This window comes from Schistocerca americana, chromosome 10, assembly GCF_021461395.2.
Source record: "Schistocerca americana isolate TAMUIC-IGC-003095 chromosome 10, iqSchAmer2.1, whole genome shotgun sequence".
Lineage (NCBI taxonomy): Eukaryota > Metazoa > Arthropoda > Insecta > Orthoptera > Acrididae > Schistocerca > Schistocerca americana.
In genome coordinates, this window is record NC_060128.1 from 118,472,621 (window position 1) to 118,489,997 (window position 17,377).

Here is a 17,377-nt window from a genome sequence, read left to right on the forward strand (position 1 = left end):
TGTCCCCCATTGAGCATGTTTGGGACTGGATGAAGCGTCGTCTCACGCGGTCTGCACGTCCAGCACGAACGCTGGTCCAACTGAGGCGCCAGGTGGAAATGGCATGGCAAGCCGTTCCACAGGACTACATCCAGCATCTCTACGATCGTCTCCATGGGAGAATAGCAGCCTGCATTGCTGCGAAAGGTGGATATACACTGTACTAGTGCCGACATTGTGCATGCTCTGTTGCCTGTGTCTATGTGCCTGTGGTTCTGTCAGTGTGATCATGTGATGTATCTGACCCCAGGAATGTGTCAATAAAGTTTCCCCTTCCTGGGACAATGAATTCACGGTGTTCTTATTTCAATTTCCAGGAGTGTATTTCTATCCGCGGCAGCGCTAGATTCGCACTTCCGAGCGTGCGCGCCAGTTTCTGTCATTCGAGGAGAAGACGATGTACGCCATTTTCAGATCGCTGCTGCCGATGTGTGCTCTGTAGTGCTTCTTTATAATGACAACCGTAACTGAAAATGCCGCCGCGTGTGAAATCAGATCTGTGATTCGTTTTCTAAATGCAAGGAAAGTTAAACCAAAGGAAATCCATCGGCAAATCTGCGAGGTTTACGGAGAAAATTCTATGAGTGATTCAATGGTTGGAAGATGGATCAGACTGTTCAATGAAGGACGTGATCAAGTGCACGATGAACAACGAAGTGGACACGTGACCAAACAACTCTTACGGGAATTTCGCTGGGACGCGTTTGATCATCCTCCGTACAGCCCGGACTTCGCTCCTAGCGACTTTCATCTCTTCTTACACCTAAAATCTGTCCTTCGTTGTCAACACGTCAACGATGATGACGAGCTGAAAGAACATGTTACCGCATGGTTGAACAGACAAGCGGCAACCTTCTATGCAGAAGGCATACAAAAACTTGTGCCACGCTATGACAAGTGCCTACATAATTTCGGAAGTTATGTAGAAAAGTAGTTTAACAGTTGTAGATTTTTTACAATAAATATTTTTTCTGTACCTGTACACTTTTGTTTTATATAACCAAACGGAACTTACTTTGTGTAGTCACACCTCGTATTTTGCAACCATGAGTTATTTAACTGATAGTTCGAAAATTTTCACACCTACCAGCAACTACTTTCTTTTGAATTGGAATTACTGCATTCTTCTTTAAGTGTGAGGGCATTTCGCCTGTCTCATATACATTACACATCAGTCCCAAGGTTTTCAGTAGTTATGACGGAATGTTGTCTACTTCCGCAGCCTTGATTCGACTTAGCTCTTACAGTGTTATGTCGAATTCTTTTGCAGCATCTCATCTTCATGTACGTCCTCTTTCCTTTCTATAATATTGCGTCCAAGTTCACCTCTCTTGCATAGACCTTCTATACACTCTTCCCACCTTCCAACTTTTTCTTCTTTGGTTAGGACTGGTTTTCCATCTGAGCTCTTGATATTAACACAGCTGCTCCTCTTTGCTCTAAAGGCCTGTTTAATATTCCTGTAGGAGGTACCTTTCTTCCCCATAGTGAACTATGCTTCCAAATCGTTACATCTACATCTACATACACACTCCGCTATCCACGAAGCGGTGTGTGGAAGAGGGCACAATTCTCGACAAAGTCTTCCCCCCCCCCACCCCACCCACCCCCCCACCCCTCTCTTCCACTTGCGGACCGCGCAACAGTCTGAAAGCCTCAGTACGAGCTCAAATTTCCCTTATCTTTGAATGGTGATCATTGCACGATTTGAAACTTGGTGGTAACAATATATGCTTTACATACTCGGCGAAGATCGGATTTCGGATTTTAGTGAGCAGCCCCTTCCGTTTAGCGCGTCGTCTATCTGCAAGTATATCAAACTATCTATGAGATTTGTAACGCTCTCGCGATGGCTGAATGTACCAGTTACGAATCTTGCCGCTCTTCTTTGGACTTTTTCAATCTCTTGAATGAGACCTAATTGGTAAGGGTCCCATACAGACGAACAATAAGACTGGACGAACTAACGTATTGTAACCTATTTCCTTTCTTAAAGGACTGCATCGCTTCAGGATTCTACCAATAAACCGCAATCTAGAGTTCGCCTTGCCCGTTGCTTGTGTAATCTGAATATTCCATTTGAGATCATTTAGAATAGTCAGACCCAGATACTTGACGGATGTTACCGCTTCCAAAGACCGGGCATTTATTTTGTACTCGTACATTAATGGGGATTTTCGCCTTGTTACACGCAGTAGGCTACACTTACTAATATTGAGAGATAACTGCCAGTCATTACACCACGCATTTATATTCTGAAAATCCTCATTGATTTGTTCACAACTTTCGTGTGATACTACTTTCCTGTAGACTACAGCATCATCGGCAAACAGCCTAACGCCGCTGTCAATACCATCAACCAGATCGTTTATGTAAGTCGTAAAAAGCAGCAGATCTATTACGCTGCCCTGGGGCACACCTGAAGTTAGGCTTGTTTCTGTTGAAGTCACCCCATTCAGGACGACATACTGCTCTCTGTCTGTTAGAAAATTTTCTATCCAACCGCATATGTCATCGGATAGACCGTAAGTGCGCACATTTTGGAGCAAGGGACAGTGCGGAACTGAGTCGAACGCCTTTCGAAAGTCGAGAAATACGGGATCAACCTGGGAGCCGCTATCTAGAGCCTGTTGTATATCATGCACAAAGTGGGCCAGATGTGTCTCGCATGTCCGCTGTTTCCTAAAACCGTGCTGGTTTCTGCAGATGAGCTTCTCGGAGTCTCGTTTACGGTAGAGGACTGCAGCACCATATCCCCTTTCACCTATTGAACAAACGCAAGGATGGCTGACATAGTGTTTAGGGTATCTGTGTTTGTAAAACAGTTAAGATCCTTAGACGCCAGGAAGGCATCTGGCCCAGACGGTATCCCCGTAAGATTATATACTGACTATGCTACAAATATAGCACCGTTGTTATCCATCATCTATCAGAGATCATTGGAACAGCGGAAAGTTCCACGGGACTGGAAGAAGGCCCAGGTCATATCAATCTATAAAAAGGGTAGAAAATCGGATGCACATAATTACCGGCCAATTTCACTGACATCGATTTGTTGCAGAACCATGGAACATATTTTTTGTTCAGACTTAATGACTTTTCTAGACTCTGAGAAGCTCCTCTAGCTATTCCTGCTTATAATGATATCCATGAATTATAAATTTCTTTATTGTCTGATGAATTAAGCTCAAGTGTTTGCTTATTTACGGTGATCGGTGATAGAAACAGATTTCTGTGGTGTCGTCGCCAGACACCACACTTGCTAGGTGGTAGCCTTTAAATCGGCCGCGGCCCGTTAGTATACGTCGGACCCGCGTGTCGCCACTATCAGTGATTGCAGACCGAGCGCCGCCACACGGCAGGTCTAGTCTAGAGAGACTCCCTAGCACTCGAACCCAGTTGTACAGCCGACTTTGCTAGCGATGGTTCACTGACTACATACGCTCTCATTTGCAGAGACGACAGTTTAGCATAGCCTTCAGCTACGTCATTTGCTACGACCTAGCAAGGAGCCATATTCAGTAATTAGAATGAATTCTGTCCATATAATATTGTGAATCGTGTACCGTCATCATTAATGGATTAAGTATCAAACTAATTACGTCCGCTTTCTGAATTCTAATTCCTTGTCATGTTCCAGACCTCACATCGGTATAGTTCTTCCCTCCTCGCGCCAGCCTGCGTGAGTTAAAACGCGTGCATTTCGGCCTCCTCTAGCAACGCGGTGTTGGCTCTTCTGCCAACACAACAAGTTCGATGGACTATTTGCAGCTCTGGCGAGAGACAGTCCGGTTGAGTAATCTGTGTCCCCTGGGAGTGTTGTTCCAGCAGGGTGTTGGCTACCTGGTTGGCTCTTCACTGTGCTCGCCACCTAGGTTCCAGACACGCAAGCGCGCCGTCCCTTATATCCGACCAACGCTACCTTCCCTCCGACCCCCGCCCCCAGCAGCCCCAGGACGTGAGATTTATTACAAGGTAGCGCCGTCGCGGTGGCCGGAGTGGGCGGGGAAAGGGGGGAAAAATTTAATTAAGCCATGAAAAACTGCGGTGACATCTTTCTTATTCTTGAGGGGTAGGGAGTGGGGTGGAGGGGGCAAAAAAGGAAAAGAAAATGAGGAGACGGCGGCAGGAGGGGCGGGAATATCCTAGCGGGCGGCATTCTTGTTACTTACGACCGCCTGCGCGGGCGGTGGGATGGCATCTTTAAGTCTGGACTCGCCTTTTATTCCCTCCGTTTCTGCAGGGCTAGTTCTGCGCGACCGCGTTCCGTATAGACGCGGGGAAGCGGGAGAGAGGCGATGTAGCCGTGTGGTCGGCTCCCCAGAAACGAGCGAATAATGCAAAGCGGCCCTGCTGTGTTACTTGAACAGTATATGCCCTTACGGGTCAGCACTAACGCAGGTCGGGAGGGATTATGTAAATGCAGCTCAGTGGTATTTTTGGAAATTGAGGTTGCACGCAACCACAGGTACGAAGGTAGATCGAATATACACTGAAGAGTCAAAGAAACTGGTACCCATCGTGTAGTGCCCCCCGCAAGCATGCAGAACTGCCGGTCTCGACTAATGTCTGAAGTACCTCTGGTGGGATCACATGAACCCTGCAGGGTTTCCATAAATCCGTAAGAGTACGCGAGGTTGGAGGTCTCTTCTGAACAACACGTTGCAAATCATTCCAGATTCGCTCAATAATGTTCATGTCTGGGGAGTTTAGTGGCCACCGGAAATGTTTCCACTCAGAAGAGTGTGGTCCTGGAGCCACTCTGTAACAATTCTGGGCATGTAGGGTGTCGCCATCGGAATGCCCAATGGACATCAATGGATGCAGGTGATCAGACAGGATGCTTACGTACTTGCCACCTCCCAGAGTAGTATCCAGATGTATCAGGGGTCCCATATCACTCCAACTGCACACACCCCACACCATTACAGATCCTCCACCAGCTTGAGTCCCCCGCTGACGTCTAGGGACCATGGATTCATGACTGTCTCCATACCCGTACACGTTCGTCAGCTCGATCAATCTGAAACGAGACTCGTCCGACCAGGCAACATGTTTCCAGTCATCAGCAGTCCAACGTCGGATTTGACGGGCCCAGGCGAGGCATAAAGCTTTATGTCGTGCAGTCATCAAGGGTACACAAGTGGGCCTTCGGCTCCGAAAGCCCATACCGATGATGTTTCGTTGAACGGTTCGCATACTGACACTTGTTGATGGCCCCGCATTGAAAAAAAAATGTTCAAATTTGTGTGAAATCTTATGGGACTTAACTGCTAAGGTCATCAGTCCCTAAGCTTACACACTACTTAACCTAAATTATCCTAAGGATAAACACACACACACCCATGCCCGAGGGAGGACTCGAACCTCCGCCGGGACCAGCCGCACAGTCCATGACTGCAGCGCCCGAGACCGCTCGGCTAATCCCGCGCGGCCCAGCATTGATATCTGCAGCAATTTGCGGAAGGCAGGCACTTCTGTCACGCTGAACGATTCTCTTCAGTCGTTGGTCCCGTTCTTCGATGATGTATTTCCGACCCCAGCGATGTCGGAGATCTGATGTTTTCGTGAAATGGTTGTATGGGAAAATCCACACTTCATCACTATCTCGGAGGTGCTGTGTCCCATCGCTCGTGCGCCGACTATAACACCACGTTTAAACTCACTTAAATCTTGATAATGTGCCATTGTAGCAGCAGTAATCGATCTAACAACTGCGCCAGACACTTGTTGTCTTATATATACATATCTCTGTATTTGAATACGCGTGCCTTTACCAGTATCTTTGGGTCTTCAGTGTAGCCGATCAATAGTGAGGAGATCTTCAACTTTTGTGGTCCTGTCCTCCTCAGTTGCGCGTAATACTACGGTATATTGATAAGTTTCACTTATGGACCGTCTGACAGCAACTGAATAAAACACAATTTCAGTGCCAAACGCGTTTCGCTTTTATTTTCTGCAAGGCATCATCAGTGGCAGGTTGCGTGGACAATCTCTTACATATTACGCTCCTGTTGCATTTTTGGTGTTGTTCTTCTTCCTATGAGCGCCAATTTGCTGTTTTTTCCACATTCCACAGCACTATGCACTGAACGCTTGTTTTAATGCAATTGCATTAAATGCAACAGGAGCGTAATATGTAAGAAACTGTCTACGCAACCTGCCACTGATGATGCCTTGCAGAAAATAAAGGCGAAACGCGTATGGCACTAAAATTGTGTTTTATTCAGTTGCTGTCAGACGGTCCATAAGTAAAAATTATCAATATACCGTAGTGAGGAGATCCCCTGGGCTGTGGAACATGTTAAAAACAAGAATATACAATAAATATTTACAAAATAAGAACAGACATGCTAATGTACTTTCCACAGACTCCAAATGCAACTGCCCTTGTGGATGTGGAGTCGGTCAAAAAATAACAATATTAGGCATATTTACATTAGAAGGATTTAAGGCACGTCACCAAATATTAAATGTTCAATACACGTAGGTGCATATGACTCTTCTTAGGCTATGGTAGCCACCCGTCATCAAATCATAACAAAATAACATAAGAAATATTTTACGGCAGTTATTTACAATGATCGCATTACTGCGCAAAACTTGTACAGGAGTCAAATTGTACGCAATTTCACATTATGTGATTTTATTATTAGCATACACGCTTCAGTCGAAATTCGTCAGTAGGAGTTGGCTCGCCAGCCGCGGTGGTCTAGCGGTTCTAGGCGTTCTGTCCGGAACCGCGGGACTGCTACGGTCGCAGGTTCGAATCCTGCCTCGAGCATGGATGTGTGTGATGTCCTTGGGTTAGTTAGGTTTAATTAGTTCTAAGTTCTAGGCGACTGATGACCTCAGAAGTTAAGTCGCGTAGTGCTCAGAGCCAGCCTAGGAGTTGGCTCCCAATAAATCCTTTAGACTCTACTCAAACCGAAGTTTATTATTAGTCAAACTTTTTATGGCTGCTGGTATGTCACTTGAAACGTGTATTTCTGAATGGTGGACACCTTTCTGAACCAAAGCAAGTGACTTAAAATCTTTGTGAAAGTTATTCTTATTATTGATTGCATGAACTAAGCTGTTGGTTTGAAAATATATATTTTTAATCACAAATTTCATTAAAGAATAAATATATTGTGAAGCAAAGGCTAGTATCAAATATAAATGAAACGTTTGTTGCCGAACGCTTTTAATTGCTCTTACGAGATAACAAGGTACAAATCACTTTTCTACGTAACAACAAACTGACTAGAGAGACTACCTACATCATGCTTCCCCTTCAAGTGCTGCTATCGATCTTTTTATTATTTGTGCACTGACTTTTGTCGGAAGACTGGAATTTAGCCCTTTACTAAGGAGATCTTCCTCCTCAGCTGTGATTTCTAATTCTGATAAATTTAAAACTCTTGCCGCAACCAGGTGTGTGTACGCTGGACTGGCATTGCGTAAGTTAACTACAGCAAGCTACGCAGCCGGCGAATGTAGCTTGCGGAAATGCCGCCTATTAATGTTACACCTTACCCAGTGCACGAAGTCACAAATAAGATTCAGAAGTTCAGCCAGTAGATAAGGACCGCCTGCGGCGTGCCAAACGCCACGCGTGCAGCGTCTCATGACGGCCAAGGACCGCCTTGTCACTCGGCTTTGCTCGCTCCTTTTCGGAAAAACCCGAAACAACTTGACATTTCATTTAACATTGCAGTGCGGCATTTTTCGGCTGGTTCAGCTGTCTTCAGTTCGGCAGACTCGTAGTGTCAGCAGCACTGTTTAACTTTCGCTTTTCGGCCGGCCTTTGTGGCCGAGCGGTTCATGGCGCTTCAGTCCAGAACCGGGCGACTGCTACGGTCGCAGGTTCGAATCCTGTCTCGAGCATGGCTGTGTGTGATGTCCTTAGGTTAGTTTGGTTTAAGTAATTCTAAGATCCAGGGGACTGATGACCTCCGATGTTAAGTCCCATAGTGCTCAGAGCCATTTGAAACATTTTGAACCAATCCTTTAAAATGAATGGGAATAACAGAAGAGGAGGATGAGAATTTTCAGTTCGAATAAGCAACAGTGCAGTATATCTGCTATGAAACGACATTACAATACCATGAAGAAATAATTTAAACATTTAGTTGGCAATGAAAGAGCAAAAAATGAAAATGGTCGAAGAAAGGTATTCATTGATCTGTAAATCAAAACGCAGTATGTGCCATATTTGCAGGCCCGGAGCACGTGAAGAGACAGTTGGGTGTTGTTGTTATTTTGGTACTCAGTCCAGAGACTGGTTCGATGCAGCTCTCCATGCTACACTATCCGTTGCAAGATTCTTCATCTCCCAGTACCTACAGCAACCTTCATCCTTCTGAATCTGCTTAGCGTATTCATCTCTTGGTCTCCCTCTATGATTTTTACCCTCCACGCTTCCCTCAAATACTGACTTGGTGATCCATTGATGCCTCAGAATGTGTCCTACCAACCGAACCCTTCTTCTATTCAAGTTGTGCCACAAATTCCTCTTCTCCCCAGTTCTACTCAGTGCCTCCCCATTAATTACGCGATCTACCCATCTAATCTTCACCATTCTTCTGTAGCATAACATTTGGAAAGCTTCTATTCTCTTCTTGTCCAAACTATTTATCGTCCACGTTTCACATACAAATACTTTCAGAAACGACTTCCTGGCACTTAATTCTATACTAGATGTTAACAAATTTCTCTTCTTCAGAAACGCTTTCCTTACCATAGCTAGTCTACATTTTATATCCTCTCTACTTCGACGACCATCATCAGTTATTTTGCTCCCCAAATAGCAAAACTCCTTTACTACTTTAAGTGTCTCATTTCCTAATCTAATTCCCTCATCATCACCCGATTTCATTCGACTACATTCCATTATCCTTGTTTTGCTTTTGTTGATGTACATCCTATACCCTCCTTTCAAGACACTGTCCATTCCGTTCAATTGCTCTTCCAAGTCCTTTGCTGTCTCTGACAGAATTATAACATCGTTGACGAACCTCAAAGTTTTTATTTTTTCTCCATGGATTTTAATTCCCACTCCGAATTTTTCTTTTGTTTCCTTTACTACTTGCTCAATATACAGATAGAATATTATCGGGGATAGGGTACAACCCTGTCTGACTCCCTTCCCAACCACTGCTTGCCTTTTCAACATTGTCAAAAGCTTTCTCTAAGTCTACAAATGCTAGAAACGTAGGTTTGTCTTCTAAGGTAAGTCGTAGGGTCAGTATTGCCTCGCGTGTTCCAACATTTCTGCGGAATCCAAACTGGTCTTCCCCGAAGTCGGTCTGTACCAGTTGTTCCATTCGTCTGTACAAAATTCGTGTCAGTATTTTGCAGCCGCGACTTATTAAATTGATAGTTCGGTAATTTTCACACCTGTCAACACCGGCTTTCTTTGGCACTGGAATTATTATAGTCTTTTTGAAGTCTGAGGGTATTTCGCCTGTCTCAACATCTCGCTCACCAGGTGGTAGAGTTTTGTCATGGCTGGTGCGAATAGTAAATTTCCTGAAGTCGCACGCATTATTCCATTACTATTTGTAATAGTTTTGAATGAAAATAAACTAAGAGTATGGAGACTTCGTACGTTGGTTAAGTCAAAGGGCATGTTTCGATTTGAATGTCGCTGTTGTTGAATTTATGAAGGAAAAAGAAATGCAAGAACGAAAATTAGAACACTTGGATGTAATTGCAGACTTCGCATTTAAAATGGACTTGACTCCACACTACCCACAGTAAGACACTGCAAGATACCTTCTTACTAATTTTATGGGGATGCATTTAAAAAGGAAACAGTGCTGTAGAAGGGATACACCATGAGAAAGACAGTCCAGTTCTCTAAGCTCACTGGCTCCAAAGAAAACGCGAGGTTTCAAAAATTCATTGTGACCTTGAAAGAATTATAAAAGTTTTGAGGGCACTAACAATCTTACATCTGTTTTCGAGACCGTTTGCCGTTTACGTTGAAAGTGTCCCTGTGCATGGTCAGATGTAACTGATTGACCTGCACGGTAATTACAATTGTAATGAAAAATCTCTTACTTTAAAACTGTCCGTCTATATTGCCTTGCTCAGGTTTCCAAGCCTCCATAACGAGGTTGCGAAAGTGCTACAATATTTCAACCAACATATCTACGTGAAAAATCTTTTTCGATTATGAAACTAAGTAAATCACGATTACGTGGCAAATTGAGGGTGAAACTCTGTGAATCTATCTGTGTCTGCCCGTATGCTGACGGCTTTTACCAGATATAAGTAATATTACGTCTTCAGCGGGACAAAATTGATTAAATAATACCGAAAATTTGTTCTGCATTGTGACTTACCGGATGATGGCTTTCCGATTCCGGGTATGCGGTTTAAAACTTCCTTAACGCCCTTCTTGAAACACCAAACACATGCTATCTTGGTTTCGGAAACATCCAGCTGACGAAAGCTAACACTTTGCCTGCGACATAGCGTAATCGTAGGTGGCGCTGTTTTACTCGTATTTGTCCACGAACAGCATCTGTGCGCTCTTCTTAATACGTTGCAAGTGTCAGACGCGGACAAAACAGTGTTCTGTGTAGCTGCGAGTGCATTAAGTCGGAAGTTACTGAATTCTAACGTTGGCAGATTGTTAGTATCGTCTGATCGATGCTTCCGAAACGGAGGTATTCGAAGTGTTTGGTGTTTCAAGAGGCACTGCATCGAAGAATGAGTTACAGTGAACAGTTCATTGATACAGTCGTTCTCATCACAACTAAACCAAAACGGACAACAACAGTACAGGCATACATGCAGACGATACAAAAAGAAGATGAAGAGATAGAGAAAGTATATGAGGATACTGAACGGGTAATTCAGTACGTAAACGGAGATGAAAGCCTAATAGTCATGGGAGATTGAATGCTATTATAGGACAGGAAGAAAATTGGCTTGGTACTAGCAATGAGAGAAGAGAAAGATTAATTGAGTTCTGCAATAAATATCAATAATTAACAGCGGATACTCTGTTCAAGAATCAGAAGAGGAGAAGGTATACTTGGAAATGGCCGGGAGAAACGGGAAGATTTCAGTTAGATTACATCATGGTCTAGCAGAGATTCCGGAATCAGATACTGGTCACCGATCTCATCGGATTAGGGAAGGACGGGGAAAGAAGTCGGTCGTTCCCTTTCAAAGGAACCATCCCGGCATTTGCCTGCAGCGATATAGGTTCAAATGGTTCAAATGGCTCTGAGCACTATGGGACTTAACATCTGAGGTCATCAGTCCCCTAGAACTTAGAACTACTGAAAGCTAACTAACCTAAGGACATCACGCACATCCATGCCCGAGGCAGGATTCGAACCTGGGACCGTAGCGGTCGCGCGGCTCCAGACTGTAGCGCCTAGAACCGCTCGGCCGAACGATTTCGGGAAATCACTGAAAACCTAAATCAGGATGGCTGGATGCGGGACTGAACCGTCGTCCTCCCGAATGCGAGTGCAGTGTCCTAATACATATAGACTCAGATCAGAATTCAGTGGTGATGAAGAGTAGGCTGAAGTGCAAGAGACTAATCAGGAAGAATCAGTGCACAAAGAAATTAGGTACAGCAGTACTAAGGAATGCAGAGGTATGCTTGAAGTTCGCTATGGCTATAGATGTTGCGATAACGAATAAAATGGCTCTGAGCACTATGGGACTCAACTGCTGAGGTCATTAGTCCCCTAGAACTTAGAACTAGTTAAACCTAACTAACCTAAAGACATCACAAACATCCATGCCCGAGGCAGGATTCGAACCTGCGACCGTAGCGGTCTTGCGGTTCCAGACTGCAGCGCCTTTAACCGCACGGCCACTTCGGCCGGCGATAACGAATAGCAAAGTAGAATGTTTAGTTGAGCAGGAATGGACATCTCTAAAAGGAACACTCACAGAAATTGGAATGAAAAACAATAGCACAAGGAAAGTAATTGCGAAGAAACCATGGATAACGGGCAAAACTTCAGATGATCGACGAAAGAAGGCTGCAAAAAATGTTCAGGGAAATTCCGGAATACAGAAATACAAGTCACTTAGAAATGAAATAAACACGAAGTGCAGGGAAGCTAAGGGGAAATGGCTACACGAAAAATGTGAGGAAATCGAAGAAGAAATGATTATCGCAATGACTGACTTCGCATATACAAAAGTCAAAACAACCTTTGGTTAAATTAAAAGTAAGGGCGGTAAGATTAACAGTGCCGTGGAAATTAGATTGTTAAATGTAAAGGTGTGAGCAGAGAGGTGGAAAGAGTACACTGAAGACGTCTGTGAAGAGGGGGACTTGTCTGATTACATGATGGAAGAAGAGCATGAGTCGACAGGGAAGAGACAGGGAATCCAATATTAGAAACAAGAATTTAAAAGAGCTTTCTGCGACTTAAGACGGAATAAAGCAAAAGGGATAGAACATACTGAATCGGAATTTCTGAAATCATAGGCAGAAGTAGCAAGAAAACGTCTCTTCACGTTGATGTACCCGTCTCTTCACGTTGATATACCATCAGAGTTTCGAAAAGACATCAACCACTCAATTTTGAAAACTGCTAAAAACAACAACTACGAGAATTATCACACAATCAGCTCAGTAGTCGTGCATCGAAGTTGCTGACAAATATAATGTACAGAAGAATGGAAAAGAAAATTGAGGCTCTGTTATATAACGATCTGTTTGGTTTTAGGAAAAGTAAAATCATCAGAGAGGGAATTCTGACGATGTGGTTGGTAATGAAAGCCAGGCTGAAGGAAAATCACGGTACGCTCGTCGGGTTTGTCGACCGTTCGACAGTGTCAAATGGTGCGTGATGTTCGAAATTCTTAGACGAATACACTATGGGGAAAGGCGGGTAATATACAATATCTACAAGAACCAAGTGGGAACAAAAATCGTTCAAATGGCTCTGAGCACTATGGGACTTAACATCTGAAGTCATCAGTCACCTAGAACAGAACTACGTAAACCTAACTAACCTAAGGACATCACACACATCCATGCCCGAGGCAGAATTCGAACCTGCGACCGTATCGGTCGCGCGGTTCTGGACAGAAGCGGCTAGAATCGCTCGGACACTACGGCCGGCCAAGTGGGAACAATAAGACTGGAAGGACAAGGACGGTACGTTCTGATTAAAAACGGTGTAAGGAGGGGACGTAGTCTTTCGGGCCTACATGCAAAAGCAATGACGAAAATAAAAGCAAGGTTCAAGAGTGGGACTACAATTCAAGATGAAATGATATCAATGATAAGATTCTCTGGTAACATTGCTATCCTCAGTGAAAGTGATGAAGAATTACAGAATTTGTTGAGTGGAATGAACAGTCTAATGAGCACGGAATATGGGTTGAGAGTAAATCGAATATAGGCGAAGCTAATGTGAAATAGCAACAATGAGAACAGCAAGAAACGTAAGATCAGAATTGGGGATCAAGAAGTAGACGAAGAAATTCTGCTATCTAGGTAGCATAACAACTCATGATGCACGGAGCAAGCAGGAAATAAAAAGCAGACTAGCACTGGCAAAAAGGGCGTCCCTGGCAAAGAGAAGTCTAGTAGTATCAAACGGCGGAAGAAGTTTCTTAGAATGTACGTTTAAAGCACAGTATTGTGTGTCAGTGAAACATGGACTGTGGGAAAACGGGAGCGGAAAAGAATCGAAGCATATCAGATTGCTGCTACAGAAGAGACTGCACTGGTAAGGTAAAGAATGAAGAGGTTCTGCGGTGAATCGGCGAGGGACATATGGAAAAGACTGACAAGAAGAATGGTAGGTCATGTGTTAGCACATTGGGGAATAACGTCCATGGTACAAGAGGGAGCGGAATAGGTTAAAAACTGTAGGGAGAGAGAGAGAGAGAGAGAGAGAGAGAGAGAGGGAGACTTGAATACGTCCGGCCAATAGTTGAGGACGTAGGTTTAAAGTGCTAAACAGAAGAGGTTGTTGCAGGTGAGGAATTCGTGCCGGGGCGCCTCAAACCAATCAGAAGACCGTTGACTCAAAAACAAAAAGTGTTACTGTGACGTCTTCTTGGAGGTGACAAGCTTTTTGTACTGTTTGACAGGTTGGTCATCTATGAAGTGTTGGAGATGATATGTCTGGCCATATCACACATGATACTATAGTGGGTACCTCGGAGTGGGCGTATGGGCGTGGTCGCTGGTTTCGGACGCTGCCTGCCCGTTTTCCCAACGCCAGCTGGCGGGAACCCCGGCGTGATGAGAGCTGAGCTCTGAAGGCCGGCAAAGTCTTCACGCGATGCCGCAGGCTGCACGCGACCCCCTCCCATTTGTTGCTCGCCACCCTTCTCTGATAGCGCGCACGTGACTGGGAGGGGAGGAGCAAAAGATTACACTCTGCACTCTCTCACTCTCACCTTTCAAGCTCTACAAGATTTATTGGCCAATGATTTTCGCTGACTTTCATTTGCCTACACTCTATATTATCAAAAGTATCAGGACACATATCAGTGGATATTAATATGCGGCGTGTCTACTCTTCCCTTTGTGACGCCTTGAACTCTGCTGGAGACACTTTCGGTGAGTCGTCCGAATGTCTGTGGAGGAATGGGAGTCCATTCTCCCTCAAGATACGAAGCAGAGAAGGTAGTGATATTGGATTCTGGGGTCTGGATCTAAGTCGACGTTCTGATTCGTGCCAAAGGTGTTCCATTGGGTTCAGGTCAGGAGTCTGGGCAGGCCAGTCCATCTGAGGAATGTTATGTCACAAACTGTTGCCTCACAGTTGATGATTTATCACAGAGTGCGTTCTCATTCACATACAATCATCTCCGAACTGTTTCTCTACTGTATTTAGTTCAAATGGTTCAAATGGCTCTGAGCACTATGGGACTTAACTTCTGAGGTCATCAGTCCCCTAGAACTCAGAACTACTTAAACCTAACTAACCTAAGGACATCACACACATCCATGCCCGAGGCAGGATTCGAACCTGCAACCGCAGCGGTCGCGCGGTTCCGGACTGAAGCACCTAGAACCACTCGGCCACCCAGGGCGGCCCTGTATTTAGTAATCAGTGCTGTAAAATGTGTTTATATCCTTCCGTATTTAGCATTTTCTTAAGCGATACAGGGGTATCACACACTAACCATGGAAAGCACCCCCACACTGTAACATCACCTCCCCTGTACTTCACTATTGGCACAACACCAAACCCAAACCCTTTTACGAGTATCTGATTTCCACAGAGCTCAGTGTGATTCACCGCTGCAAATCACTTGCTTCCAGTCGTTGACTGGCCGGTGGCATTGTTCTTTACATTGCATCAAGAATCGCTTAGCCATAAATAGAGAAATTTGTGGGTTATGAGGAGCTCCTCGACCGTTGTAGCCCTTTCTTTCTAAGTCCCTACTTGCAGTCACTGTGCTAGCTGAAACGCTGATTCCTTCTGCTGATTTCATGTAATTTTTATAGAATCGCCGTTCGCAATGTTCGACGGCCCCTGTCCGTCAATACACGAGGTCTGCCTGGTTGTGGTTTAGCTGTCGTTCTCCTTCACGCTTCCACTTCACAATCACATCATCAGCACTCGAATCAGGCAGCTTTAGAAGGTCTGAAGTACCCCTGATGTATCGGTTACTCTTGTGATGTCCTGTGGACTAGCGCACATTCTACGTCACCGAGGTACTCTTAATGATGACACAATACTCCCTGTCTCTTTTCATACTGGTGTCATCCATTGGTCAGTCCCGCATTGGGTAGGGCTTTCTGGATACTTTCCAGCAAATTCTGCAGCTTCCATCTGCAGACTGAAAGAAAAGCTGGATATTTTTCTACCATGTATGGACTTAGAAAGGGCCTTTGGCAATGTGACAGAATTAGGCAATGCCGAATGCTCATAATCTTTAGAAAATTAGAGAACAAGGAACTTGTGTCCTGTAGAGAACAGCAATTTGATGATGAACCTATCGATTCGAAACAGGTAGCAGCACTATTTATGTGAAATGTTGCTTTATTAACAGTGACAGGTTGCTGTTTTCTTTTCTGTAAGACTCAGCCTGTATATTACCTCTATATCTACTGTAAGTAGGCTGTTTATGTTTTCTCTATGTAAGTAGGCTGTTTAGGTTTTTTATTGGTAACGCCACCTCTGTATGACAATCACTGGCTGTGCTGTGGGCAGTCTGTGTCTGCTTTGCATTGTTGTAATACTCGCCATTGTAGTGTTAGGCAGCTGGCTGTGAACAGCGCGTAGCGTTGCGCAGTTGGAGGTGAGCCGCCAGCAGTGGTGGATGTGGAGAGAGAGATGGCGGAGTTTTGAAATTTGTCATGAACTGCTATATTTATATATGATGATATCAAGGTAAATACATTGTTTGTTCTCTATTAATATCTTTCATTTGGTAACTATCCCTATCAGTAGTTAGTGCCTTCCATAGTTTGAATCTTTTATTTAGCTGGCAGTAATGGCGCTCGCTGTATTGCAGTAGCTTGAGCAGCGAAGATTTTCGTGAGGTAAGCGATTTGTGAAAGGTATAGTTTAATGTTAGTCAGGGTCATTCTTTTGTAGGGAATTTTGAAAGTCAGATTGCGTTGCGCTAACAAAATATTGTGTGTCAGTTTAAGCACAGTCGTGTAAAATTGTTCAAAGGGGACGTTTCATATGTCGACCCTTAGCCTAGGATACCTCACTGGAATCTTCTGATTTCTTCTTGTAGTTTGTGTATTTAGTGTAGCTTTTGTTTATTGCTAGCGCGTAATTGTAGAGAGAATCTCCTTTGTAGTTGTGGTTTTTCATTGTTGCACAGTAAAACAGTTGTGGCATGCATGTAGATTTGCACCAAGTATTTCGCAGCTGCAATTAACTAGACATTATTTCCATTGCTACGTTATTTTATTTTGCTCTTCAAATTGTGTTTTTCTGTGTTGTCGTGTGAAATACTGTGACAATAATGGCGTGTGAAAAACGTAATACTAGGCTCCAAAGTAAACTGAGAAATGACAGTGAAGACGAAGGCAGTGTGTTAGCGCCGCAGAGTAATGAATTAACTGATGTTCAAAGTAGTAATTTGGTAATCGTGCATAGGGAAATGGAGCGGGCGGCAAACAATGGCACGGACAGTGAAACAATTAGTGAAGAGGGAAGCATTATCGATCGATCGGTCGGCAACAGCTCGCCTCAGGAATCCGAAATGACAGGACACAATTTCGCAAATACTGTAGATTCAGGTTTTGGGTTATCACCGTTTTCTCAAATAAGTCAAGACGCATTTTCTGCTTGTCAAAATGTGAATGTTGCCGGTGCAAATGCACTGCCGAAAAGCGTAGAGAAACAGATTCCAGACACTAATACATTATTATTGCAATTAA